This window comes from Podarcis bocagei, assembly GCF_964188305.1.
Source record: "Podarcis bocagei genome assembly, chromosome: 6".
In the NCBI taxonomy this organism is placed as follows: Eukaryota; Metazoa; Chordata; class Lepidosauria; order Squamata; family Lacertidae; genus Podarcis; species Podarcis bocagei.
In genome coordinates, this window is record NC_138130.1 from 7252885 (window position 1) to 7280519 (window position 27635).

Here is a 27635-nt window from a genome sequence, read left to right on the forward strand (position 1 = left end):
TTCTCTTCTCTTCTCTTTCAACACATACCCAAAGGAAAAGTGATCCCTACAGCAGAAGTGAAGTCAGGGTTAAATGACATGCAATAAAGAAAGAGAACATGGACAGTAGAAAGCAACAGACCAGCACAACCTAATACAAAAGTAAGTAAGTAAGAAATGAAGCACCATTTGTTTTCAGAGGAGCAATAGCACTTGGTTTCTTGGTTTGTTTGTTTGTTTGTTTGTTTGTTTGTTTGTTAGATACCCCACATTTTCTCCCAAAGGGAGGCAATAGATATCCAAGGTGTGTCTATGTTATAAATGTCTACCTGGCTCCTCCTCATCCCTTGTGTTTTGTTTCATTGCCCTTCTGTTTTACTTCCCTATTGTGAAAAGGGGCGTGGATAAATTTCAAACAGTGTTTTCTTTTTAAAGCTACAATCAGTTTAGAACTACTTCAGTAAGACAGCAAGAGAGGGGTGCTCACCCAAGCCACTAATTTTAGAGGAGATTGTTTCTAGGTGAATTCCTAGCCAAATTTTGGGGCAGGGGAATGATTTGTGGGTGGCGCTATGGGTTAAACCATAGAGCCTAGGGCTTGCTGATCAGAAGGTCGGCAGTTCGAATTCCCGCGACGGGGTGAGCTCCCGTTGCTCGGTCCCTGCTCCTGCCAACCTAGCAGTTTGAAAGCACGTCAAAGTGCAAGTAGATAAATAGGTAGCGCTCTGGCAGGAAGGTAAACGGTGTTTCCGTGCGCTGCTCTGGTTTCACCAGAAGCGGCTTAGTCATGCTGGCCACATGACCCGGAAGCTGTACGCCGGCTCCCTTGGCCAATAAAGCGAGATGAGCGCCGCAACCCCAGAGTCGGCCACGACTGGACCTAATGGTCAGGGGTCCCTTTACCTTACTGTTTTCTAAGCTGAAGGTGAGCTAGGTGTCATAGGTCTGGCCCCCCACCACTCCAGCCATGCAGTGCTGAGTCTGGGAGTGTTGTTACAAGCAATCTGGACTGCCTAGTGTATGCACATCTACACACAGGCTGTGTATGCAAAGGCACATCTCCAGAAAGTCCCTTTGGCTGTTTTCTCATACCTGCCCAACCCACCCTCCGTCCCACCTGCTGCACCTGCCTGGAGTTTTGGCACTTGGGATGGGTGGGGAAGAAAGCCTCCCTGCTTACCATAACATGAGGCCTAGGTTTTGGGGGCTCTGCCTTATCAAGCTGCTTGAAGTGGGAAGCATTTGGCTTAACCAAAGCTGAACTTAGCTTCTTTAGCTTCCCGCTCTTCTAATCTTCCCTGCAGATATTATGAATAAATAGTGGCCTTGGTTCACCCCATTGTCTGTGTCTCTTTTCTTACGTCAGGTTGCAACACAAGTGCTGGTCACTGTAGCCACAAGGGCATCAGAATTACCTTGCCAAAGCCCACCTAATCCGACGTTCGTTTCTGAAAGTTTGCAGGGGCTGTTATGCCATTCCATGCACACGAAATGTTGTAAGTAGGCTATTGATTTCTGGTTGAATAGTATGTTGTTCTGAAGAGGATAAATGAGTTTGGCATTCTTACACGTTTGTTCTTTCTCAGAAGAGAAATCATTAATTTAGTGTATGTATGATGCAGTCTCAATATCTCAGGAGCAAGATGACAAATCTGAACCAAATTTGGTACAGAGGCCACTTGTAGCACAAGGAAAAACAGATTAGTTTTTGCTACCAAGAAAGGTAGAAATTGGAGTTTATGGGAGTGTGTGTGAATATCTCTGCAACTAATGCTCTGACATGGCATTTCATAAGCAAGGTACCGTATTTTTTGCTCTATCAGACTCACTTTTTCCCTCCTAAAAAGTAAGGGGAAATGTGTGTGCGTCTTATGGAGCAAATGCAGGCTGCGCAACTATCCCAGAATCCAGAACAGCAAGAGGGATTGCTGCTTTCGCTGCGCAGCGATCCCTCTTGCTGTTCTGGCTTCTGGGATTCAGAATATTTTTTTTCTTGCTTTCCTCCTCCAAAAACTAGGTGCGTCTTGTGGTCTGGTGTGTCTTATGGAGCGAAAAATACATAGTTATTAGATCCTCAAACACTGGTGCAAATCTCGATGGAAATGACCTGCTACAGCCTTCAGGAACCTGGTGCCCTCCAGAAGTTTTAGACTACACTTCTCATCAGCCTCAGCTTCCATGTCTCAGCTTGCAGTGACTAGAAAGCACCACCATTGCCACATTCCTTGAAAACTGCAACTAGATGCAGGGGCATGTTAAGAATTTTGTCAGAAGTTTCAATTAGTGTATCGACTGCCATCCCTTTCCTGAATAATTATATGGACATAAAGATGGCTATGGGGCAAACATCCTAACACACACACTCCAAAATCCTGGGTAGCCTTACAGACAATTTTATTTGCAGTTTTCAATGAGCGCAGAATATGTCACACTACCTAGCTGCTGCAAAAGCTATAAACTTACTTACTTACTTGCAAAAAAAAAAAAAAAAAAAAAGAACTGGAGAATTCCTTGGACCAGCTTATGAAAATGCAATGTATGTTTGAGTGAACCATGCTTTGGAAAGTTTCATAAACATACAGTCTAATCCACATGTCTGTGTTATGATCCAAGTGTGGTCCAGGCAGATACAGAATGCGAGATTCAAACTGAAATCTTCCCCATCTCTACTCAAAATCTTTACCCCAAAGCACTGGGATTGGAGCGCTGGTAAAATAATTATCTCTGATTACACGCTGGATCTGTCAGTCATTAAGGCGCTCCCCCTCCTGCCTCCTGGTCCTGGCATTATTCTTAATTGTAGAGACAGAAGTTTTGCTTTTGCAAAGCATCTTCTTCTCTCCCTTCTCACCACACCCTGGTCTTTTTCCTTAAGGGGTAAGCTTAAAGGCAGAATATCACTTCTTTGCAGACACTACTCCGCAATTTTTTTTGGGGGGGGGGTCCTGTGTCTGAGTCCTGGAGGTGCTTTGAGGCACTTTAGGGGATCACTGCTGCAAGCTGCCTCATATAGGCCCCATCTCAAAGAAGCCAAAAAATCTCCCAGAGGTACCCTGCTCCAGTTTGGGGTTCATGCAAAGCCATTGCACACCCCTAAAAGATACCATATGTTTCTGTTTCTCTATTTAGATATCACAGCAAATAGACCTCAATTTCTATTCAAAGCCTTCACTAAATCTTATAGTAGGGAGTTCCATTAACTGAGTAAGTTGGGAAAATAGAAAGTTGCAATATACTAACACAGGTCACTGTTCCATCTAAGTATTGTCTACACGGAGGGCTTATCCAAACCTCCCTTTGCCCACCACTTTCCCCCAGGGAAACCCAATCTTCAGCACTGAATTGGAACAAATGGCAATTGGGTTTTCTGCAGATTGCCATTTGTTCCGATTTAGCACTAAAGAGCAGGTTTTCCAGGGTAAAGTGGCAGGGTAAAGGCAAAACTGCTCAGATCCATGCCTAGAAAGCACAGGTCAAGCAGAAAACTGCTCAGAAACATGGCTCCTAGACACAGGACAAGCGGAGGTGTAGACAAGCCGTCTCCAGATTTTAAGACAGGGCCTTTCCAGATTTGCCTGGAGGTGCCAGGGATTAAATTTGGGACCTTTTGTATGCAAAGCATGTATTCTACTATTGACCTATGGCTAAAATCTTTTGTCATCTGTGAAGCTCTTTTTAACCAGCTTCATCGATTGACCCTAAGCTCTAGTCCACACAATGCCCAGGTAAGCAGGTCTTTCAAAGAATCTCTTGCTAGTGGCAGTCCTCTGTAGCACCAGCTGGTCTCTTAAGCCTCTCTTTCCAAATGTAACTGCAAGATACAGTGCTATTTCATTGACCTCACTGAACTGACACAAATTTCCTATTAGTGAAAGCTTTTAGAAACATACAGAAGAACGAGATGACTGTCAAAATCAGACTTTGGTCTGAAGAGTTTTTTCTGAGAGAATGCCTTTCATCACATGCACACCTTGTATTTTCCTAGAAATGTTTTTGAGGCTTTTTATTAGTTCATCTTGGGTGAACACTAAACTAGAAGAAAAGTTGGCCTGTGAGTAATGAAAGGTGATGGAATCTGTATGCACTGTGAAATGCATTTTTCCTGGGGTTTATAGAGCAATTGAAGCTCATGTTGTTGCAAATCTGATGCAAGCACAGCACTAAATAAGATCTTCTCTGAAACAGCCTCCTATGTCAATAGATGAGCACATAAAAGAATGAGAATAAGAATTTTGGAACTGAATGGAAATCAAGCCATCCTTTTTCTAAACATGAAAGGTGGGGAAAGGAATATTGTGGCCTCTCTGCCCTATATTGTAACAGGCCAAGTAATAGATTGCCAACAAACCATGATGTTTCGTGTATGCCATGTTCTTGATCAACCATATGTGGCTTCTGGACTGCCTTGAAATTACGAGGTGGAGAGGCCTATACTTCTTGCAACCTATAATGCTCTGTAGGAACCCGCCCCCCCAAACCCACATAATTATTAATCCATATTCCCACCACAGCAAAAAGTAGATGTGAGGAGGGGATTGTGTTTCCTTGAGAATTTGTCGAATTGCAGCCATATTCCCCTGTGAGTGGAAGGAGGCACTTTTGAATTTTCCGAGCATGACTGAAATGGCACGCTAGCCACAGAACATACAAGCTGCTTCCCGGAGACACTATGGGTTCTACCATTGTGGGTCCCATGGGTCTACAACCTAATCAGAGATTCAGACATCTAAAATAGCAGTGCCCACAGTGGTGGTGGTGTTTATAGTTCTCCCAAAATGGCCTTACCTGAATGATTCCATTTCTGTTTACTATCTACCAAAATCTGCTGATAGCAGCAGCAGTCAGTGGAAACTGTGAAGAGTGTTCAAGTTGTTCTCTGTAGAATCTGCACTGTCAGCTCCACTGTCTATCTGACTGAATGAATGTGTAAACCGATGAACCCATTTGTTTCTATGGCACAAGGCAACTTTTCTGGATATGCTGATTTGTGGTACTTAACTAGCCAGCCAAAGTCATTATCCTGACAAAGGAGCTGGTTTGGCAAGCTTCCTCTGATACAGTCTACACTCACAGATACAGGATTGCAGGCATGGAAGAGGTTCCAGGGTTTCGTCCAGACTGACCCCCCCAAATTTATAACATGGCAATAGCCAGGCCTCTCTCCATCTTACACTACATGCTGCCTTGCTGGAGAAGCATGGGAAAGATGCAGAATGTGGTGTTTCCTGAGAACTTCAGATAGCTAGCTAGAGTAAATAGCAAATTTCTCACCTTTGGGGCTATCAAATTCTATCTGAAAATTTGTATGAGCAACGCCTCCAGAAATTTACAAAACCAGAGGGGTGGTTGAATAAGTTGTTGATTGGGTCGGGGAGTGCTTCATGGTCCTTGCTCTCCTATGATGAACAATCCAGAATAAAATATGTACAACAACAAAAACTGCTGAATAAATTATGCGAATTAGATATATTTTACAAATGTGTTCAATTGGCATTTAGACAAGGTACAAAATTTAGCTTTTCTTGATACAGAATTTAGACTGCCTTGGGGAAGAATTTTATTTCTATTTGTTTTAGCATAGCCTACAAAGCTTGATGAATGGTTCCTAAAAAGATTCCAGTTTGCAAATGCATTTATAGCTTTTTGTATGACTCCTTTTAAATAGGTTTCCAGCTAATAAAGTCTTAGTCCTGCTATCACTACACTTTGGAGATGAAAATGCTGGAAAGGAAATGAAGAGTTGGGTAAATTATTAAAGACAACCTTAAAATCCATTGTCTTTCACACATGGGAAAGTGTGTCTGGATACAGCATCTAAGATTTTGCATATCAAATCCTTTAAATAACAAGATGCTGCTAGAGGAAGTGCAAATCTTTACAGCTCAAGATTTTTGCTGTAAATTTGTCAAATTCCAAAGCATCATCATAAATATAATTGAACAAGAACGACAGTCTGTGTTTCTATTTATTTTTTACATTTAGCACATCAAGCTGTTGTAACTTAAACAATAGAGGCAGGACTGTATAGTTTAAAGCAGAATCTTAAAGAAATGCAGTGACTTTCTCTTGCTGGATTGCGTGGACCCCTCCTTCATGTTTTTTCTGCATTTTCAATATAATTTCAATTTGCTTCCTTATCTTCTGACAGTTCTTCTGTGATATATTATGTAACCTCATCCATAGATAGGAAGATAGATATATCCATATTTGCATGAGGTTACATAATGTCAGACCCTAGTTCTGTACTGCCAACAAAGACACACTGAAATGGATTAATTCTTTCTATTTCATGCTGGAGCTCTTACTTTGTGCAACTCGAAAGAAAAAGGAGTGATATTTTCATCTACTGCAGCTCTTTAGGGATGCTAGACAGAATGTTTTTAGAGCCATAGGACCAATGTAGAAGTATTGCTGGCACACATAGTATTGTTATTTGTTTGTGGGTGCCAGGCATGTAATCCTTGTTCCCCGCAAGTGTTAAGAGCTAATTAAGCCAGACTCGCTGGAGGAGACTCTTGAGAGTCCCATGGACCGCAAGAAGATCAAACCTATCCATTCTTAAAGAAATCAGCCCTGAGTGCTCACTGGAAGGACAGATCCTGAAACTGAGGCTCCAATACTTTGGCCACCTCATGAGAAGAGAAGACTCCCTGGAAAAGACCCTGATGTTGGGAAAGATGGAGGGCACAAGAAGAAGGGGATGACAGAGGACGAGATGGCTGGATAGTGTTCTCAAAGCTACCAGCATGAGTTTGACCAAACTGCGGGAGGCAGTGGAAGACAGGAGTGCCTGGCGTGCTCTGGTCCAGGGGGTCACGAAGAGTCGGACACGACTAAACGACTAAGAAGACTAAACAACAACAGCTTCCAGTGTTCAGGTAATCACCTGGGTGATAGGTCATTGAGAGAACAAATGAAAGGGCGCTCTGTGGCAGAGAATAAATGGGTGGGGACCCTTTTCCATCTCTTAGTTCATTTTCTCTTTCATGCAAAAAGTCCAAAATGAATTTCCAATCCTTAATAAACGCAAAGCAAGGAACATTTCAATCAAACAGTTTGCCTTATCAAAGTTTGTTTAACTGGCCCCAGGTTTTGTGGCACTTTTTTCAGCATGTGGAAAGTTAATCTGGTCCACCTCCAAGAATTCAGACAGTAGACAGTTTTTTGGATGTCCATATTATTAATGGAGATTGCAGTTTGCTCCACAATGTCCTGGCAGGCCTTGATGTCTCTAGAGACCTGCCTCCTAGTGTAGCGAAAGAACCAACATGGACTACTCCCAAGCCTACTGTGGATTCAGTGATTCTTCCTTCCCCCCTGAGTTCCCTGGTTATATTTATTCCCCATAAACAGATCCCCAAATCCATAACTGCTGATATCAGTATTTCCAGAATGCTACAATTTTAAAGGTATCCTGAATGTATAAAGTGTGGTGGTAACAAGCATAATTGCAAATACACAAATGGTTTGGTGCAGATCTGTTCGCCTTGTGTAATATTTGAAATGGCCTTTAGCTATTTGAAACTAATCCTAGTTGTGACCTATTTCTTCCAGCACTGAATAAGCTTTCAATATGTTAATGATCACACCAATGCCCTATCCTGTTTTGTCCTTTAATTTGCTCTCTTCTGCTGCTTTTCCTTTCTTCATCACTACCTCCTCTAGCCTTTTGATGGCCCATCTTTCTTCCCTCCCCTTCTTTTCCTTTCTTTTCCTTCCCCACCCCGTGTCTTATCCTCTCCCCTCTAATCTCCCTTCTCATTCTCTCCTTTAGATATTTCCAAGTAGTATCAGTGCTCACCCTTTAAGCACAATGTAAGTACCACATTAAAAGTCTATTACTGGTAATGGAGTTAATGTAAAAGTGCAGATTACCTATAATTAATGGCAAAGTAATTCCATGTCTGATCCGATGTAATGAAACACTATTTTAATTTAAATATATTGGACATCCACTAAGCCATCAAAAGAGATGCTGTGTCTCAAGTCACTTAGAAACATATTCAGTCAGTATGAAGTCTTCAGATCTTTGGCCGAGATCACCTTTGAAACTTGGCAGTAACTGCAGGACACTCTTGTATCTTGGCTGCCCGCTGACCCTCAGGTGCGTAAAGGCTATGGCAGATTGTAACTTAGATTTATTTCAGCTATTGTGATAGAAATCCTGGAAGCTATCACTGCAGCAGGCAATTTTATTTTCATTCTTGAGTTACGAGTCTGAGAGGGGATCAAGGCATAATTATGCTAGACACACAGAATATCAATCTGTACTGTAGTATACAACCCGGGCGTTGATGCTTTCACCCAAAAGCATAAATTATGAGTTCTGGAATGTATCTAAGTTGTGTGGTCCACATGACCTCTGCATGCGAACACCTTCTGGGCGTTCAAAAATATATATCAAAAAATCACCGCAGCTTATCTCCTTCTGGTTAGCTTTCTCTCAACCAACCTGACTGTCCCAGGATGGCTCCCTTTCTCTCTTGATCTTTCATTTCAGATCCCAGACATAAAAAAAGGTGAAAGGAATGTAGAATTTCTGCTGCTGCTGGGATACCAGACAGCCATATCAGGAGGCTGGCAGAGAAGTGCTTCAGGCAGAGAGGTCAAGAAAGCTCTTGCAGTAAAATCTGGCACCCTATCCTCTAAATATTTCTTATTTTCACAATAATTTCTTTTGGAACATTTCCCTTTTTAATGGATATTCTCAGTTGTGTGTCAAGGCCAAGTGCACCCCCCCCCAATTATTATTTTTTAAAAAAACTCATTGACACAGTATTTTAGTTTAAAGGTTGATGGGCAAAATTTAGGCCACAACTTTATTGATTACAGAAACGTGACTGGTATTGGCTTAGGCATTGGCAAAAACTATATCTGACTCCTGCTTGCCATACAGGAAGTCTGTAAGGGTAAACCACCAAAAGAGGGAGCTCCATCAATGGCGACCAACTGAAGCTCACCCCGGGGTTCCCGCTGGGTCCTGGCATGGGCCCAGACCCCCAAGTGGACTTCGGATGAAATCCAGACCTACGGATTCCTTTAACGGAATACCCTTGTACCTGGAGGGGCAGGTGATGGCTGCACCTCACCTCCCCTACACCTCACAAAGCCAGTGCCTAGCTGCCAAACCTTACAAAGTTGTGACGATTGCTAAGAGGTAGGCGAAAACCAAATGACCAGTGCCAATCTGCCAAATGGGAAAAATTCCTACCCGGACCCTGTTCCAAAACAGGCGGCCAAAAAACGTCCAGCGCAAGGCCAAAGCAGACACCTAAAAATGAGGGCGGGTGGGCAGGTGTTGGTGGCGTGAAGCCAGGTGAAAGCCCCAGCGATGCGCCGCCGTCTTTTAAATGCCCCCACAATCACACCACCACCCTCTGATTGGCCAATTGGCTGTGCTGTGACCGTGGGGCCATCCCCCACCCCCACCCCACAGATGGGAGGGGGCACCCTGGGCCCACGCGCAACGTGGACCCTTGATTAGGAGGATCTGATTAAGTACTTGTATAAATATAGGATGATGATGATGATGATGATGATGATGATGATGATGATGATGATGATTTTGTGACCTGTTGGCTCGGCACCCTGTGTGGGGGAACCACCCACACGACCCTAAATCCGGCAGTAACCTTGGTACATGGCTATGTGGGATTGCCATATCTTTGGATGCCAGCATTCTCCAAGAGAACTTCCACGATTAGCTGACATGTTGCCTGCTATTCTTTTTTTGTTTTTGTTTTTTTATTTTAAATTTTTATTTTATTCAGGATTTTCTTGTTTTACAGAAGTGTAGTGCCTCGTTTTTTTTGTTTTTGGTTTTTTTATGTAACATTTTTACAAATCCATTTCATTTGTTGAGGCATTAGGGGGAGAAGAAAAGAAAAAAAGAAAGGGGGTGGAGAGGGGGAAGATGGATAGGGGTGGGGTCGGGTGGCGGTGTTTCTATTATGTTTAATGTATGTAGAGTTTGGTGTCAGCGTTGCTTGTGTTGTTCACTTGTGTTCCTTTGGTGGTGAGAGAGGTTGGGGTTGGCCTAGGGTGTGATTGTTTGCTTGTGATTGGCTGTGGTGATCTTTGTTTTCATGTGTGGGTGAGGTGGGTGGGTGTTTTGGATCAGGTTAGCCATATTGATTTGTATGCTGTTGGTGGATTATTGTCACTGTCCTGTTGGGCTGTGTATGTGATAAAGGGGAGCCATACCGGGGTGAAGGCGTCTTCTTCTGTTTGTCCCCGTGTCAGTTTCAGTTTATTAGTTAATTTTTCTAGTAGGGCTGTTTCCCATACTATTTGGTACCATTGGTCCATGCTTACTCCTGACAGGTCTCTCCAGTGTCTGGTTATGGTGTTTCTGGCTGCTGAGAGCAGGTGGGTTATGAGTTGCCTGCTATTCTTTAACAATGGTAGTAATTGGGGTTGTGCACCAAAAACAAGGGACGCGGGTGGCGCTGTGGTCTAAACTACAGAGCCAAGGACTTGCCGATCAGAAGGTCAGCGGTTCGAATCCCCGCGATGGGGTGAGCTCCTGTTGCTCGGTCCCAGCTCCTGCCAACCTAGCAGTCCGAAAGCACATCAAAGTGCAAGTAGATAAATAGGTACCGCTCCAGTGGAAAGGTAAACGCCATTTCCGTGTGCTGCTCTGGTTTGCCAGAAGCGGCTTAGTCATGCTGGCCACATGACCCGGAAGCTGTATGTCAGCTCCCTCGGCCAATAAAGCGAGATGAGCACCACAACCTCAGAGTCATTCATGACTGGACCTAATGGTCAGGGGTACATTTACCTTTACCTTACCAAAAACAAAGATCAATTCAGATCTCACATCAATGCAAATTCCCAGTTCCCCTGCTCCCTATGCTCTTCTTTAACATTGGTATCATTTGCAATCCCCATTCTTCTGCTCACAGAATGGTTTCATTTGACTTCAGTGACCATGCCATGTATCAAAACCAGATTGGCCATGTGGTGCTCTGATGTCACCACATTCCCTGCGGGATCCCTGGATGGCAGGAACCAACTGGAGAAGTTGCTGAAGTTAAATAAAACCATTCATCTGTCTTCAGTTTTAATTGGTGCCTATGAAGGGAAACGCAAACCCATGATGCTGAAACAATTGTCCTGCATCAGTAAGATTTTCCATTTTGCCACATTGCATCGCAGTGGTTTCACTGCATCACAGTAGCAACTGGCTGGGAGCATCCATTGGATTATACCCCTCATGAATATTTTTCATCCTTTTTAGGACCCTCCCCCAAATTGCTGAAAAGAAGGGAAGTTTGCCAAACTTTCCATACCTGCTTTTTTGGGGTGGGGGTGGGGGTGGGCGGTGGTGGTTCAGCTCTATTTATAATACTAGTAATTCGTTGTGTAAAGCTAGTATGGTTTTTCTCAGGTGATGCTGAGGGAAATAACCTGTCAAGAAGTTCCTCTCCTTAAATGGACACTCCTAAACAGCGTCCATGAAATCTCGTTCACATTTTGAGCTGCGGGGAACTTCAGAAATTTAAATCAGGGTAGGTACTTGTTTTGATATTGCATTAGCCTTTACTACCTTGCTCTTCCTATATTTTAGGCTACTTAGTGACATTTCTCAACAGTTACAAACAGCAAAGGTTTGCATTCTTGGACATGCAATAACAAATCTGAGCACGTGACCTGTGTAGGCACAAAGAAGCTAAATCTGTCCTACACTTAAATTCTTTCCTCATAGTATTCTTCCTCTTTTCTCCCCCAGATTAAATTCTTGAGTTCTTGTTAACTGCACTAGGCTATAAATTATTAATATTAGAATTAATAGAGATCTGTTGCCAAGGGAGGAACAGAATAAAATGGTTTATATTGCACTCATTTGCACTTAGAAATTTCTCTTCTACCCTCATTCTATTTTTAGTCGACCCTCTTGAATATGCCACCTACTCATGTTGTCAGTGGCTTGATATTATCCCACCCCCCACCCCCCTTCCCATGTGAAGATACTACCATGGTAATAAATTTCCCAGAAACTTTCATGTTTTTCTAACTATTATACCCAATAAGTATGCATTACATGCTATTAGCCTTACCAAGGTATTCTAATCTAACTGTTCTATACCACGTTCACATTAATATGCAAATGAGTCAGGGAATACGAAATTAAATGGAAATGGAAGTTGGAAGTTAATTGACATTTTTGTCACAAAAGCACCGAGAAACACTTTTTTATGGTTTAATGGCAAAGAGCTAATGTGTCATCCAAGGGAGGATTCCATCAATCTAAGCTAAGGCGATTTTGCCGAGATTCAGTGCAGAGAACTGCTTGGTATGCTATTGCCAGCTCTCCCCCAATGCAGGTGGTCCCATCACTGTAAACCTGCATTAAATTGCTGCCATCCATTATACACACTAGCTGCCTGGATTGCTGCCTAGCGCAGGCTTGCATAGGCCATCTATTCCTGTCAGAAATATGATATGTCAATGACAAAAGCTTAATTACACCATTAATTAATAGGACAATTTTCAAACTGCCTTGCAATGCAGTTTGACACTCATTAGTGCAATTTCTGAATAATTTCTCCCAGGGTGTGCTACTCCACAAAGTACATCTTAAAGGAAATGCAGAACTTCAGAATTATTATTTTTTAATAAATCAAGCAAAGCATACATTGCCTTGAATTACCTGTACTTTTTCTTTTCTTCAGACAACAGCAACACTGCAACAACATTGCAAAAGCATTTACATATGCTTCATCTATGTCTATATCTGCATGCTATCGTATAAATAACGACATAGTGTGTTGACAGAATTTTGCAAGGACTTGGAAATTGATTCAATAATTTTGAAGAGAAAAGAGGTTTGGATTGACATCCAGGGCTTCCGGGAGAAAAAATCATTTTTGGATGTCCAATAAGAACCCCCCAAATTTTGGGTTTAATGAATTTCAGAATTTGTATAATAGGCTTTTTTTTTTTAAGTTACAACATTATAATTGAAATTTGTGATTCTTAAAAAGAAATCCTAGATGTGCCATAGTATCATAGAACTGTAGAGTTGGAAGGGATCCTTAGGGTCATCTAGTCCAGCCCCCTGCAATGCAGGAATCTCAGCTAAAGCATCCATGACAGGTGGCCACCCAACCTCTGCTTGAAAACCACCAAAGAAGGAGTCTATTACCTTCTGAAGGAGTCAGTTCCACTGTTGAACTGCTCTTTACTGTCAGAAAGTCCTTCCCGATGTTTAGTAGGAATCTCCTTGCTTTTAACTTGAATCCTTTGGTTCGGGTCCTACCCTCCAGAGCAAGAGAAAACAAGCTTCCTCCATCTTCCATGTGACAGCCCTTTATATATTTAAAGAGGGTATGATATCTCCTCTCTGTCTCCTCTCATCCCCAACTCCCTTAACCATTCCTCATAAGGCTTCGTTCCCAGGCCCTTTTATCATATTGGTTGCCCAATATCACATTGGTCGCCAAAGTCAGAGGACAATGTTCACACTCAGCTGATCATTTTTGGACTCAGTAAGTCAACATGCCAGTCGGAAGGTCGGCAATTAAAATCCCCGCGACGGGGTGAGCTCCCGTTGCTCGGTCCCTGCTCCTGCCAACCTAGCAGTTCGAAAGCACATCAAAGTGCAAGTAGATAAATAGGTACCGCTCCAGCGGGAAGGTAAACGACGTTTCCGTGCGCTGCTCTAGTTCACCAGAAGCGGCTTAGTCATGCTGGCCACATGACCCCGAAGCTGTCTGCAGACAAACGCCAACTCCCTCGGCCAGTAAAGAGAGATCAGCGCTGCAACCCCAGAGTCGTCTGCGACTGGACTTAACGTTCAGGGCTCCCTTTACCTTTAAGTCAATATCATCAAGCCTCATTCTCCTGCAACCAAACAAACAAGGCAGGAAGTCTTAAGTTAACTGTAGTTTGCTGAAAACAAATCAGGAAACTGTGGTTAATAACTCCCAAACAAGGTAAGATTGAAACTTACTTTATGCTATGGTTTTCTATCTTGTCTCTTCAGGAAGCCATTGAACCCATTTTCGCTGTTCAGATGTAATGGAAACTATAGTTATCTGAAGCCTTCCTTGTATTAAGTGTGACTTGTTTCCTGTCTTGTGCAAAGGGAAGAACAAAGGTGTGGTATGCAAGTACCTAAGGCTTATTTTATATTTCTGCTTATAAGCTCAGATATGATAGTCCAAACATGGCCATATGCCCTAGAGAATTTTGATAAAGAATATGTGTAACCCTGCTCTATCTACTTAGGCTCCCTTTTCAGCCCCTTTATAAACTCTCACTAGTCCTCTGTTTTGCTGTTTATGACCTGCAGTAACTAGGCATTCCTAATTTCAGGAGCTGAGTGTCCAAAAAGACAGCAGCAGCAACAACAACTTTGCTAAAGTATGATGGATAGGCTGAAGACACATTTTGGCACTGGGTTCATCTCTGTCTTCTGAATTGGTAATACAGCAGAAATTGTTTACAGCTGAAATTGCACAATATGACTACTACCAAACACAAATTTAAAGAAGATTCTAGTTGGCATCAGACCAAAGCTTAATCTTGCCCACCATTCTTGGTTTCTTTGCTTTTGTTTGTTTTCAGTGGTGGTCAGCTGGCTTCTTCTGGAGAGCTTATTCACAGGCATGAAAAGAACCACCCTCCATTTTTATTTGCCCACAAATAAAAGGGCCAATGTTTGAGGCACACATGGGTGGAGCCAGAGGCAAAAATAGGAGGGGGAGCAGGTGCAATTTTTACCTTTGTATAGTGGAAGCTTCTGAACAAATTAACACAACCCTCTCTGCCCATCATCCAGACAAGCTAGAGGCATGATCACTTATCAAGGACACAGTCCTGCCACGCAAAAACACTTAGGGTATGAAAGCGGGCCAGTGAGCTATATGGCCTGGAGAGTATTCCAAGGGCCTGGAGGGCCACACCTGGTTTCTGGACCTGAAATTTGCCACCCTTCCAGTTGATAAGAGGCTCTATTCAGCTGTCATGGCTAATTCATAAACTCCACAAGTTCCTCTCTTCTTTTGAAATAGTGACCTAAGTGAGCTGTCATCACCATACCTTGCAATAGGGAATTTACTACATGAATGATTCATTGTATGAAGGGGAATATCCTTTTGTTAGCTGTAGGGATGGAGAGATCAGTCTGTTTCTGATCCGTGTCAGTTTTTCGTGCATTCATTCATAAATCTGTGGAAAGTGGACAGATCGGAGTTTTTTTTTAAAAAAACCAACAACACTAAAATGTGCATTGTTTTTATATGCATTTTCTACAAAATAATTTTTTTACACCAAGGTACAGATTTATTTGCATGACACTTTATACTAAAGTATACATTTTAAATATGAATTTTGGGGCATGTTCTAATCTGTGTGTCCAGGAGGTATGAATTAGGTAGGTTCAGCTAAAAATGCAGACTGAACAAAATCCTAGTCTGCTTTGAGCCTACTAGCATGTAGTAACCCCGTGTAGTAAATAGAATTTGTTTCCTCACACAGATGTCATACGGTCTTGCTTACCATTTTAGCTAGACACATAACCCTAGATGCACATTACTCATGTGTAGGGCAAATGTATATTGAATTGGGAAGAGGGCAGAGCTTTTAGCCCCTCACCAAACATAGTGTCTGATTCTTGCAACAGTCAAGTATTGTGCGTGCTTTTGTGTAAAGCAACAACAACAATGTGTGAGATTCTGCAGAAAACTCCACACAAGGCATGGTTATTGAAAGAAGCAGAGAAGATGTCAGGGAGGGGTTAAAAGCACAACTTTACTCCTGACTCAGCACGCCATGCTCTACATGTGAGTAACCCGCGTGTAGACCTATTGTTTTGTGGCTCACATGTGCACCACACATTTGGTGGTTTCTGCAACAGCTTGGCCTGCCTTGTCAAGATATTTGCCTCGGGTATCAAGTACCAGTGAGATCCTGAGTGGGTCAAATTCACCAGGCTCAAGTTGAGTCATCTTATTTTTTTATGAGAATTTGGTTCATCCCTGCAAATTACTCCCTGCAGGAGACTTGCCTTCAGACTGTCAAATTACTTCCCCCAGTGAGACACTGAGCACTTGAGTTTAGCATAAGCTCCTCACAGGGCATGCTTTAATCATTTAACACAAGGAAAATTAGCATAGACTTCAGCCTGAAAAACTATAATCCCCATTTATCCCATAGGGACCTACCAGGACCTTTTCAGGTGAGTCGGTATTTCTAGGGGCCTTCCTTCACTCTTTCTCTGGAAGTGTCATTTTCCAGACAAATTGTTTTCTAATCCTCCTTCACTTAGATTTTCTGCTCAGCCTTTTTTCCCAGCCTGCAGTGACCCCAATCTGCCTGCGCAGTCACTGGCAAGGTGATAAAGATAGCCATCAAGGGGCGGAGCTATGCCACATTGTCGGCGGCCTCCCCCCTCCCCCCTTCGTTTTGTCAGCTTGGGGAAAGCTTAGGAGTCACGGGTGAGCGGCAGGCCATTGTCCCCCACTCCTGGGCTGCTTCCTGGAGGGGGGAGCCTCCCCTGAGCTGTCAAAAGGAAAAGGGAAGAGAGGAAGGCTGCTCGCAAAGCAGCGCAGCTCCCTCCCTCCCCCACCCACCCAGGAAGCAGCCCGCCATGGGCAGCTCACTTCACCCCCCCATGGGTGTCTCACTCCCTGGGACGCTCACCGTGGGCGGTGCCCTGCCCCGGATGCTTGCCCTGCCCCCATGGCCCCACCCCCGGGTGCAAAGCATGTGTGCCGCTCCGGGTGCCAGAGCAGCTAGCTCTGCCTCTGGGTGCTTCACCCCGTTTCAAAGGCAGGCTGGCTCTGTGGGTAGCCTGCCAGGCACTTGACTTCTCCAGCTTCCTTGCAGAACTGTTGCAGAACTGAGTCTTCCTCTCCCATCATATCTTGACAAGGAGATCCCAGTGATCCCAGCTCTTCTTCAGGCGCTCTGCTGCAGTCGTCTCCCCTCTCAGGCTCTTCTCTGCCTGAGGTGATCCTGGCCCCCTTCAGGACTTATAGTCTATAACCACAACCCTCTTTTAATAACTCATTAGCTCCAGTCCATTGGCCTGTATTTATGAACCAATTAGAATATGCTCTGACTGGCCTACCACAACCTGACCTTTTTTTTATTCTCATGTCTGGTACATAAACTTCTGAACCTAACTGTAAACCTTCCGAGGCCTATAAATGTCTCCTTGGTGAAAGTTTTAGTTTTGTTGACAGTAAGCAAGCTGCCAAAGCTCATTTACAAAGTCATGATTGGGCTTCATTTGCACATAGCCTTCTTATCTCTCACAGTTAACTACTCACAGTTATTAAGATAGTAGCAATTTTATATCACACAGCACACTTATTTATAGATTTTACACAATGTTGGAAATACCTTTTCCCTAAAGAAAGGCAATTCCGACGCACCATCAAGAAGTTTCTGGATGGTAACAGCTGTTTGACAGTGGGACGGACTCTGACGGAAGTTGGTGGACTCTCCTTCATTGTAGGTTTCTATGCCTAGGTTGGATGGCCATCTGCCATGAATGATCTAGTTGAGATTCCTGCATTGCAGGGGGATAGACTAGATAACCCTGGGTGTCATTTCCAACTCCACGGTTTTACGATTCTCCACAGCAGCTCACAAATTCTTTGGGTCTGGTTTAGCTCATATGTTTCTTGGAGCAACCTGGCTGTAGCCACATTACCACCAATACGGAGAGAGTGCATGGGGTTGCCACACCTTCAGGGCTGCTTTGAAGTTTCTTTCAGAGATTGGCAGATGGCCGCAGGAGGGCTTGAGAGAGAGAAAGTCCTTGGTAAGTGTGTTTAGAATTGCAGCCTTCAGGGGCGTCAGTCTGTGAGTGTCCCCATTTAAAAACATCACATCTCCACCCAGGTTCCCTAAGCAGGTGAGAAGGTCCCCATACTTCAGCTGGACCTAGGAACGTCCCTTTAGCTAAGGTTTCTGTCTTGATTCCAACCAGTGTGGTATTTGCTGACTTCTTAGACTTCATGTTCTTTATTTGAAAACCCATTTGAAGACCCCAGCAATAACTATGGCTATTGTATCATGTATCGTGCTTAATGACATCCCCAGGGGCTGCCCCTATGTCTCAGGCTTGGGCCCTGTAATCTCAGGAATGGACTGAGAGGTTTCACTTTTTCTTACACTCAGCCACAGGTCCATTCCACGTCATGTTGTGTAGAATTGTGAAAGGAGATATGGGAAGTCCAATTTTAAATTTTGTATGCACTTTTAATGCAAAATTATATTTTTGTGTGTGCCCCTTTTGTGCACCAAAGCTGCATTGCAAAATCCAAATAAGTGTGCCATTAGATTGGGAGTTGTGGGCCAATCCACAGTTCAGGAGTATCAACACAGGTTTGTCCACTGTGGAAAGTAGAGGCCCAGCTGCTTCTAAGAGTGGGGGACAGTCCTGAGACATCTCACCTTCCCTAACTCTTAGGAGTATTGCATTTCAAATGCTGTAAAGACATTCTCAGCTACAAGATGAACATCTCCAGTAATGAAGAATAATTAAAGCTCTTTTGTTAATGTTTCCCAAGCCACTCTTCAGTTAGCTATTCACAGTGATCAATGCAACCAAACTTGCAACAAGAATTAGCATTACATAGAGAAATAATAGTCAGCCTGTATAACAAGTCCTCATTGGCATGGCCCAATAGAATCAGCACAAGCATAACTATTAGAGGGGTTTTGGAGGGGTGGGGTTGGCAATAACATTCTGGCGAAAGATATTTATAATAGTCCATCAGTGGTAATATCTTCAAGTGAGGGAAAACAGCCTCTTGTTCCTTTTTGAATGTGCAACTCTGGTATAATCAAAAGGCGGGGTAGTTAGAGAAAAATGTGGATTACCTTGCAATTGAGTAATGATTATAAATGCTAATCCTATCTGTTGATTGAAAGGTGTATAGCTCTGATTGGCAGGGTAGAGAAAATTCCACTTATATTCCATCTATTGGTAGTATTATAGATATCAAAAACTAGAGATTAATGGATAAGCAATTAAGAACATGAGAAGGAATGAGAGGTTTTTGTAAGAAAACTGTCATTCATTATATCAAATAAAGAAATCATCCTTTCTACAGCGAGAAGTACTCGAGTTTGCAATCGTTCTGTGACATCTACAAATTAGGCAACCAATTAGCCTGATAAAAGAGGGAAACGGTATTGAGAAGTCAAATAATGATAGAACACATTGCTTCTTATCTATAACCCCAAGCATGCTTGGATATCATGCTTTTGAATTTATTCCTATCTATTAAGTATAAAATGGCAACCCTCAATTATATGGGAGAAAGTAGAGGGGTCTGCTTAGGGACATCATTAGAGTAGGGGCTAAAGCTGCTTCACAACTTTGCCATTTTTGTCAGGATTCTACTCAGTTTAGATACCTGGGGATAGCTCCCCTGAGTAAGAGGCCTGGGGCCTTCCAGCAAATCCCAGTACAATTGAGAAGATATGGAAGAAATTGCCTAAGAAGCTCTGAAGTACCACTTCTCAGAGATGTCACACCTCAGTTCTTCAAAACCCCTTTGACCACATCCTAAGCACTGGCTTGGTCACCAATTCCTCACATTCACACCCTGGATCTCAAGAGTGAGGCAGTCTACTTCTAGATATGCAGAATTGGTGGAGACAAACAGAAAACTGGTTTAATAAATCTTTCCCCTCACTCCAAAAACACCTTGCATTCCAACAAAAACCAGAATTCTCTCTCCTGCTCTCATGATTGACAAACATGAATTCTACCATAAGTTGATGGCATTCCATGCTAGTAGGCCCATTGAGTTCACAGACATGATTCCTTCATTTAATCGGTTTACTCCGAGTCTAGGAGAAGGAAAGCTCTGGTCCTAAATCTCTGCTGCCTTGCGAGATATCTCCAGGATAAGAAAATGCTAAGGAATAAACCATACGCAAATCTGGCATGGAGTGCCTAAGATGGTTGGATGGCATCTTGTACGTCGTCTCCTGGCAACTCCTGTAGCCAACCCAAACATATTGCTCTGCTTTCCTTTGGACCACATCAGCGAAGCCGAGAGTGGGGGTCTTGTTGTTTGGTCAGCCCAGGACCTCCACACACACTGCCCAGTCCCGCACTCTGGGGAGGTCACTTTGGTGCTGGTAACACAGCAGTTTGACTTCACCCCTGAAAGTGCACTCCATTGTCTCCAGAGACAGACAGATGCAGACAATATTAATTTCATTGGGTTTACTCGGAGTAGAACTTAGCTGAATACAATATAGAGTCAACAGGGCTGTAAGCGATCTTAGTCATATAGGATTGTTCATGCATTTCAACAGAACCCTCCAGAATTTTCTCTTCTTCCAACCCACCCTCAATGTGAATTAAAAAAAGTTCTCAAGAGGCCCTTTGTCTCACAACCAACCTTAGCAAAGGAGAAAAGATGTGCTACTGAATTGTCCTGTACAAAGAAAAGCTGTGGTTCTGTCCTCTACCTTGTGCTCATAAAATGAAATAAAAAGATATGAGAGAGAGAGCGCTGCAATCTAACTAGGGGAGTATTCATGAGGTTTGCAGATTTGGAAGAGCAGTCTCATTAAGAATTTGTGGTTCTAATTGGCTCAGGTAAGGTGCCTGGAGGCTTGCTTGGCCTCCTAGGGAGAGAAAAAAAACATGACAAAAGGACCTTTAAATAAAGGCTGTCCTGATGGTTTAATTATTTGTTTTAAAAAAGGAAGGATTTAACTGGAGACACAACAGCAACCCCATGGTGGGCATGAACAGGAGGGGAGAATCCAATGGAAACCATTAGCACTGTGAAATTCCTTCCTCCCACCCACTCCTGGTCAACCACTGGCTACCTCTCCTGTGTCTTACTGGAGACACCAAATGCTGAAGTCATTTCCACATTTTAAAAACCCCTATTTATTTAGCAACTGGACAGAACCTTCACAATTCATATTTTCCTTCACACTCAGAGCCCTATACAGTGGAACCTCGGTTTTTGAACGTAATCCGTTCCAGAAGTCCATTCGACCTCCAAAATGTTCAAAAACCAAGGATCAAAGGGCTGTCAGCAAGTTCAATGGAAGAAAAATGAAATACGCGCCTCAGAAGCTGTTTGACTTCCAAGGCGCATTCGAAAACAGAAGCATTCACTTCTGGGTTTTTGGCGTTCGGCTTCCCAATCATTCGGCAGCTGAGACGTTTGAAAACTGAGGTTTGAATGTACAAACTTCTCCTGTCTATGTAAGAAGATACTCTTTCTCCCAGTTTTTAGAGCACTTTTGCCTGCAAAATAGGAACAGCCTCATGCAACTGCACATTATATTCATGATCTATCCTACGCATTTTTGCCATTTGAGTGATTTCTTTCATTTCTTTCCTGTTCTCCTTAGTTGATATTTAAAAAGAAAGAAACAACATTTTGAAAACTTCTTTGCAGGTTAGATGCTGATTGTCAATGGCAGCTGATTAAGTCTCTAAAACTCATTGCAGTACAACTGAAATGTGCCCACAAATTCCCACCCCCCATAAACTTCATATCACATTTGCTTCACAGAATAACAAAACCTTATTTTCTTCTTATGTTTCAAGCCTCTTTGATCCATTGTCAAACTGTGTTGATTCTAATTCTTCATGTAACTGGATCGGCAATCACACTTTCTCATTATGGTTGTATTGATTATCCTTTTCTCATATTTGTATCATCACTTGTTACAATGAATATATTTAAAGAAGCCTATTATTGAAAATTTATCCAGGCAGTTATGACAACCAATATTCTTCTCTGTCTTATTTCATGCAGAAGGAAGAGTCACATTCACTTCTTCACCATAGCTCGTTTTTGTTCATTTTCATAGAATTTGTGGCTTATTGTTGCTGTTATGTAATTAGGAAAAGAACGCTAATTTAAGTTAATTGAGCTCTGGAAATGCTCCAGGATCCTAGAGGAAACTGAAGTTTTGATAGGTGATATTGAACATTTTACTATCTTGATTCTTGTTCACGTACCCCTAAAGCGAACAAACCTGAAATGCCACACTGAAAGCAGATCATTAGACCCGAGTCAAATGACATTTCATACACCCAATCCACATACCAAAGCCAAATGGACTAGCAACTGAATCTTAATTCAGCACTGGTGAAAATGTCCCCCACCCTGCTTAAGGGGTAAAAGACTTAGGGGATGCAGAGTAGGCCACATGGCACAGATGCAAATAATTTTGTTCTTCAAAAAACCAGTGTTGGCCCAAGCCAGTTTAACTCCTGAGGTGAAGGGCAAGTTGGTACACCACCCATAGTCCTTGTACAGAAGCTAAGTGGGCTGACAGCTGAATCTGACTTCAGCACTAGCGATGTGATTGTATCCTTCATCACACCAGAGGCAGCAAGTTAGTTTAGGGGCCCCAGGAGACTGTGTGATATACACAACTCTGCCCTCCAACAGATAGTAAAGCCAGAGGAGCTCAAGAGGACCAGCCAGGGAACTGTCTCTGCTGCCTCTCAGTATCCGCATCCTCTGGTGATTCCCCCATCCTGTCTAATGGTAGGGTTGGCCATACCAACATCTAACCACTGCTTTGCACCCCTATCACCCACTTCACTCTGCCTAATGGTAGGATCATGTAGTGGCGTAGCGTGGGGGGTGCCAGGGGTGCCGGCCGCACCAGGCGCAACATCTGGGGGGGGCGCGAGTCCAGAGGGAAGGGACAAGTTCCTTCCTCCGCCGGGCTCCCCCCCGCCGCCGCCAGCCTTGCGCCCTAGCACGCGCGCGCCCCCCGCCGCCGCTGCGGCTGCGCTCCACTCACTGCTCGCAGGAGGAGCAACCGCTGCAGCAGCGCCGACGCCGCCACCGACGCCTGGCCGGGCACGGGCAGCCTCCGCACCCCGCCACCATCCCCTCGGCCCAGCCACAGGCGGCGGCTGCTTCTGCCGACTGGGAGGGAGGAGAGCTCCGAGGGGCCTCGCCGCACCCTGCGCTCCCCAAAACCATCCGAGAGGAAGCCGGCGGGCAGGCAAGGGTCTCCCGGCAGAAGGGGGCACCGCTGGCTCCGGCTCTCAGCGCAAGTCTCAGCCACGGGGGGGGGGCGAGGACGGAGCACGGCTGGAAGCCCCCGGACCCGGCCGGGAGGAGGAGAGGCGCTCGCCAAGCCCGGATCTGGAGCTCCACCTACAGCCCAAGGAGAGGAGGGGGCGGGGAGGCGCCCGAGGGGAAGGGGCTTCAGCTGCCTCGGCCCGCGGGGGCTCCGCAAATAATAAATTTAATAAATTCCTGCTGAGCCTTTTTTGGGGGGGGTCCTTGGCTCCTTCGCTCGCCCCCAGCCCCAGTGGCGTAGGGTGGGGGGTGCAGGGGGGCCGGGCGCAACATCTGGGGGGGCGCTCGCACTCAAGTGCTAAAATCCACAGGTTAGGGGGCGCAAATTACTTGCCCCAGGTGCTGACAACCCACGCTACGCCACTGGGATCATGTCTCACACAATCAGCCTAGCCCATTGATTTAGAGCAGTGATGGCCAAACTTGGCCCTCCAGCTGTTTTGGGACTACAGTTCCCATCATCCCTGGTCTTGTTAGCTAGGGATGGTGGGAGTTGTAGTCCAAAAACAGCTGGAGGGCCAAGTTTGGCCACCGCTGGTTTAGAGCCAAGGTGGGGAACCTCCAACCTGTAGGCCAAACCTGACCTTCCAGGAGTTCAAATTTGGCCTGTGAGGCCATTTCCCTCAAGCTATGCTCATCTGCCCTACACCTGATGTCATATGTGATGTCAGGTGTGGAAGACATAGAGATGCAGTTGCCAGTGAACAATCTGGAGCCTTAGACTGTGCGCTCCTGATTTTGGACTAGCAAGGGGAAGCTGGCTTCCATAAAGCCAACACCTGCTGGATCAGCTGAGCAAGCAACTTCAATAGAAAGCAGAATTCAGTGTGTTCGCTGTACCTGTGGGGAACTGGCTCATGCAGTCAATGTCTGGCTCTACTGCCCATCAGCTGAGCAGTAAACCAAAAGCCTCAGGCATAGAGCTCTTTACAATCTCTGCATGGTGCTTTGAAGTCCTTACTTCAGGATGTCAAAGCACCCAATCACCAGCCATCCTTGTGATGTCCGATGATTGACAGGTGGGCAGCCTCACCCACTAGTCAAATTCAGCCTGTGAGACTAGGATCTGATAAAGAACAGAAGAGCTTCTCCACCCTTGGGTTGGAGGCTTTCACATCCTTCATATGTACCATGTTTATCATCGTGAGAAGAAAGTAATCTGAAAATTACCCAAAAGAAGAAGAAGAAGGAGGTTTGGGGAGGGGGAGGGAAGAAATATATTTAGGATCAAATTGTAAATAATGGAATGACTTTGAAGAGTTTCCTTTTAGCCCCAGCTGAGTTTTAGACACTATAAATTCAAATAATCTGATCTAAATAACTGCATTTCAGTGTTTCATACATTTCCACTCACCCGAGAACTAGAAAATATGGATGTGAAATGTCATAAACATATTCCTTGAAATACCACTAGATTAAGAAAAAAGTTTGTGGGAGTTCAGAAGTGACCTTGATGATTAGCTGAAGGCTTTATGCTTAACAATATGGTCATCCCAAAAGAGGTACACTGAAATAATCTCACTGGTTGAAAAGATGTTCATTTCCTTTTTTTTAAATTTAATGTTATGAACCACACTGTAACGGTGTATTATTTTTCTCATTTTCCAAGCATGCGTTCAGATCATTTAATATAATTGTATGTTTTATGTGCACTGAGGTGTTATAAAGCACTAAAAGATGAAGAAAACGGATGGTCTTATTATAGCACAGATCTACAGCACAGCCCAACAATTATAGGGAAGCTTCTTGTTAGCTCTCTCTTTCTAGCGGTATACATATAAGCAACAATGACAAACAGCAGTGCTTACCTTATTAATACTTCACTACTAATACATCAGCTTTAACTAAGTCTCAGGTGACCTAAAACACTCTCAACTGAGGCAGGCCCTTTGCCTTAACTTGCATGCTTCAACAGTTTTATTATGTTAGCTTTCTTTCGACACACATAATGCACAAATAAACTGATCCGTTGGGTATCTAGGTCCTCGTTGATATTCCACAGATTAACTGAAGTTTTATTCAGAGTGAAATAAAAAAGAAGACGCTAACAATGGCAGGAATGTACACAAGCTTGTAAATTGCAGCAGTGCTAATCAAATGTGGGTTTAGCAGTTGATCATTTCCTCAAGGCTTAAATGTTATAAATGAATGTTTGATGAAGAACAGCCCTTCTTCCACCCCACCATATCCCGTTTATCTGAGAGCAAACTATATTTTAGCCCTATGGAAGATGCTGAGAAATACACAGCCATTTCTAATAACCTGGCTTTCATAATAATACGATTGCAAGCTAAATGGCCTGGGGTGGTGGCAGCGGCGTAGCGTGAGTTGTCAGCACCCGGGGCAACGCAAGTAATTTGCGCCCCCTAACCCGGGGCAAGGCACGTAATTTGCGCCCCCCTAACCCCTAACCTGCGAGTTGCCGCTGGCGCTGCCGCCCAAACGACGCCGCTTGCCCGGAGGAGGAGGGGGGCAGAGAGGCGAGGAAAATGCAACGGCCCAGCAGCTGCTGCAGCAGCGGCGGAGGCGGGGCTGTGAGGAGGGGCTGCCTGGCGCGTCCTCCGCGGCGAGCGCTGAGAGCCGCTGCCTGCCGGGCGCCTTCAGCCCGGACGCGCGCACAGCTCGTCGGTTCTGCGAGACATGCGGCTCTGCTACAGCCTGCGCCCGAGGCTCTTCGGCGACTCCGGAGGCAGCGAGCGCGCCCCCCCAGATGTTGCGCCCGGTGCGGCCTGCCCCCCTTGCACCCCCCCACACTACGCCACTGGGTGGTGGTTAGGCCATCAGATCTAGCAGCTGATGGGTCAGATCTGCCTCCAAAGTAGCTCCATCTGCCCCTTGTTGATCTGAGAATGTTTTGGGTTCACCCTCTGCCTACTCAAAACCAAAACTGACTATACAATCTGGTATCAAGGTCAAATGCACCCCAAGAAAGCTAGTGGAAGTTATTAAATATGACACAATTTGCAGGTAAGAAACAAACGCATTTTCGAGAGTTTCCTTTTCCCAATAAAACTATATAGTCACAAAAGACCCTCCCATTAGTGCATATATAAGAGTACGTACAGTGGTACCTCAGGTTACAGACACTTCAAGTTACAGACTCCACTAACCCAGAAATAGTACCTTGGGTTAAGAACTTTGCTTTAGGATGAGAACAGAAACCGCGGTGGCACAGCAGCAGCAGGAGGTCCCATTAGCTAAAGTGGTGCTTCAGGTTAAGAACAGTTTCAGGTTAAGAACGGACGTCTGGAACGAATTAAGTTCTTAACCCAAGGTACCACTGTATAATGTAACAATAGTGCAATAATAATTAATCATAAAATACCAGTCACAACAACCAATTTGATAGACCTTCCAACTATAGCATAGCTGCTCTGACTCTACTGCTGTAGCTGTACAACAACTACATTCCACAACTTCATGGGGTGGAGAGACAAAACTGTTTCATATTGCAATGTTGTGCCATTGCACTGATCAGAGAGATAATTCCTTTCCCTTTTCTTGGTGTCAGCAGTGGCAGGTCCTACCAATTTTGAGACTGGCTCTTCTGGTGTCTTTGGCAACCTGATCTAGATCCATCCTACATCAGTTTGATCAATTAGGGCTACAAGAAAGAGACTTTTTAAGGATGTTCAGTCTATATTGGATTCGCCACCTTCCAAAATAAAAATAGAGAGAGAGAATGTCCACCATATTTCTTTGGGTGGGGAGGGGAACGCACCCACCAACAGCCACCATTTGATTATCAATGTATATCGGATGTAGAGGTGTTGAGAGAAGTGAATGATTTGTATTGTATGAAAATAGGCGTGTGTGTGTTTAACCCAATTGAAACCAATTTAAACAGCATTTGGTGGGGTCATTTGAACCCCTAGTGCCTTATAAGCACCCCCGCCTCCATTATAAGCATCCCCCCACCTCCATGTAACTGGCTGACTGACCGAACCCAAAGGGTGCTCATCAATGGTTCCTCTTCATCCTGGAGAAGAGTGACTAGTGGGGTGCCACAGGGTTCTGTCTTGGGCCCGGTCTTATTCAACATCTTTATCAACAACTTGGATGATGGACTCAAGGGCATCCTGATCAAATTTGCAGATGACACCAAACTGGGACAGGATCACACTTCAAAATGACCTTGACAGATTAGAGAACTGGGCCAAAACAAACAAGATGAATTTTAACAGGGAGAAATGTAAAGTATTGCACTTGGGCAAAAAAAATGAGAGGCACAAATACAAGATGGGTGACACCTGGCTTGAGAGCAGTACATGCGAAAAGGATCTAGGAGTCTTGGTTGACCGCAAACTTGACATGAGCCAACAGTGTGACGCGGCAGCTAAAAAAGGCAATGCAATTCTGGGCTGCATCAATAGGAGTATAGCATCTAGATCAAGGGAAGTAATAGTGCCACTGTATTCTGCTCTGGTCAGACCTCACCTGGAGTACTGTGTCCAGTTCTGGGCACCACAATTCAAGAAGGACACAGACAAACTGGAACGTGTCCAGAGGAGGGCAACCAAAATGGTCAAAGGCCTGGAAACAATGCCTTATGAGGAACGGCTAAGGGAGCTGGGCATGTTTAGCCTGGAGAAGAGGAGGTTAAGG

At 44.3% G+C, this 27635-nt stretch overlaps 2 long non-coding RNA genes across 3 annotated transcripts in view; one reads left to right on the plus strand and one right to left on the minus strand.

Moving 5' to 3' along the window:
- Window positions 1-27635, minus strand: part of LOC308589444 — a 142137-nt gene that overhangs the window by 1608 nt on the left and 112894 nt on the right. Inside the window, exons 9-11 of the long non-coding RNA XR_014009250.1 lie at window positions 12632-15153; window positions 5251-5375; window positions 23-46 (exon numbers count right to left, since the gene is read on the minus strand). This is a non-coding gene — a long non-coding RNA (uncharacterized lncRNA). The remainder of the gene's footprint in view (window positions 1-22; window positions 47-5250; window positions 5376-12631; window positions 15154-27635) is intronic.
- Window positions 23-14092, plus strand: LOC308589489. Of its 2 annotated transcripts, XR_014009315.1 has the most exons (5): window positions 23-141; window positions 1346-1475; window positions 7754-7794; window positions 11369-11489; window positions 13967-14092. It is a non-coding gene; the product is annotated as an uncharacterized lncRNA (long non-coding RNA). The 2 variants fall into 2 exon arrangements; XR_014009316.1 differs by lacking the exon at window positions 13967-14092 and having other exon boundaries at window positions 11369-11863.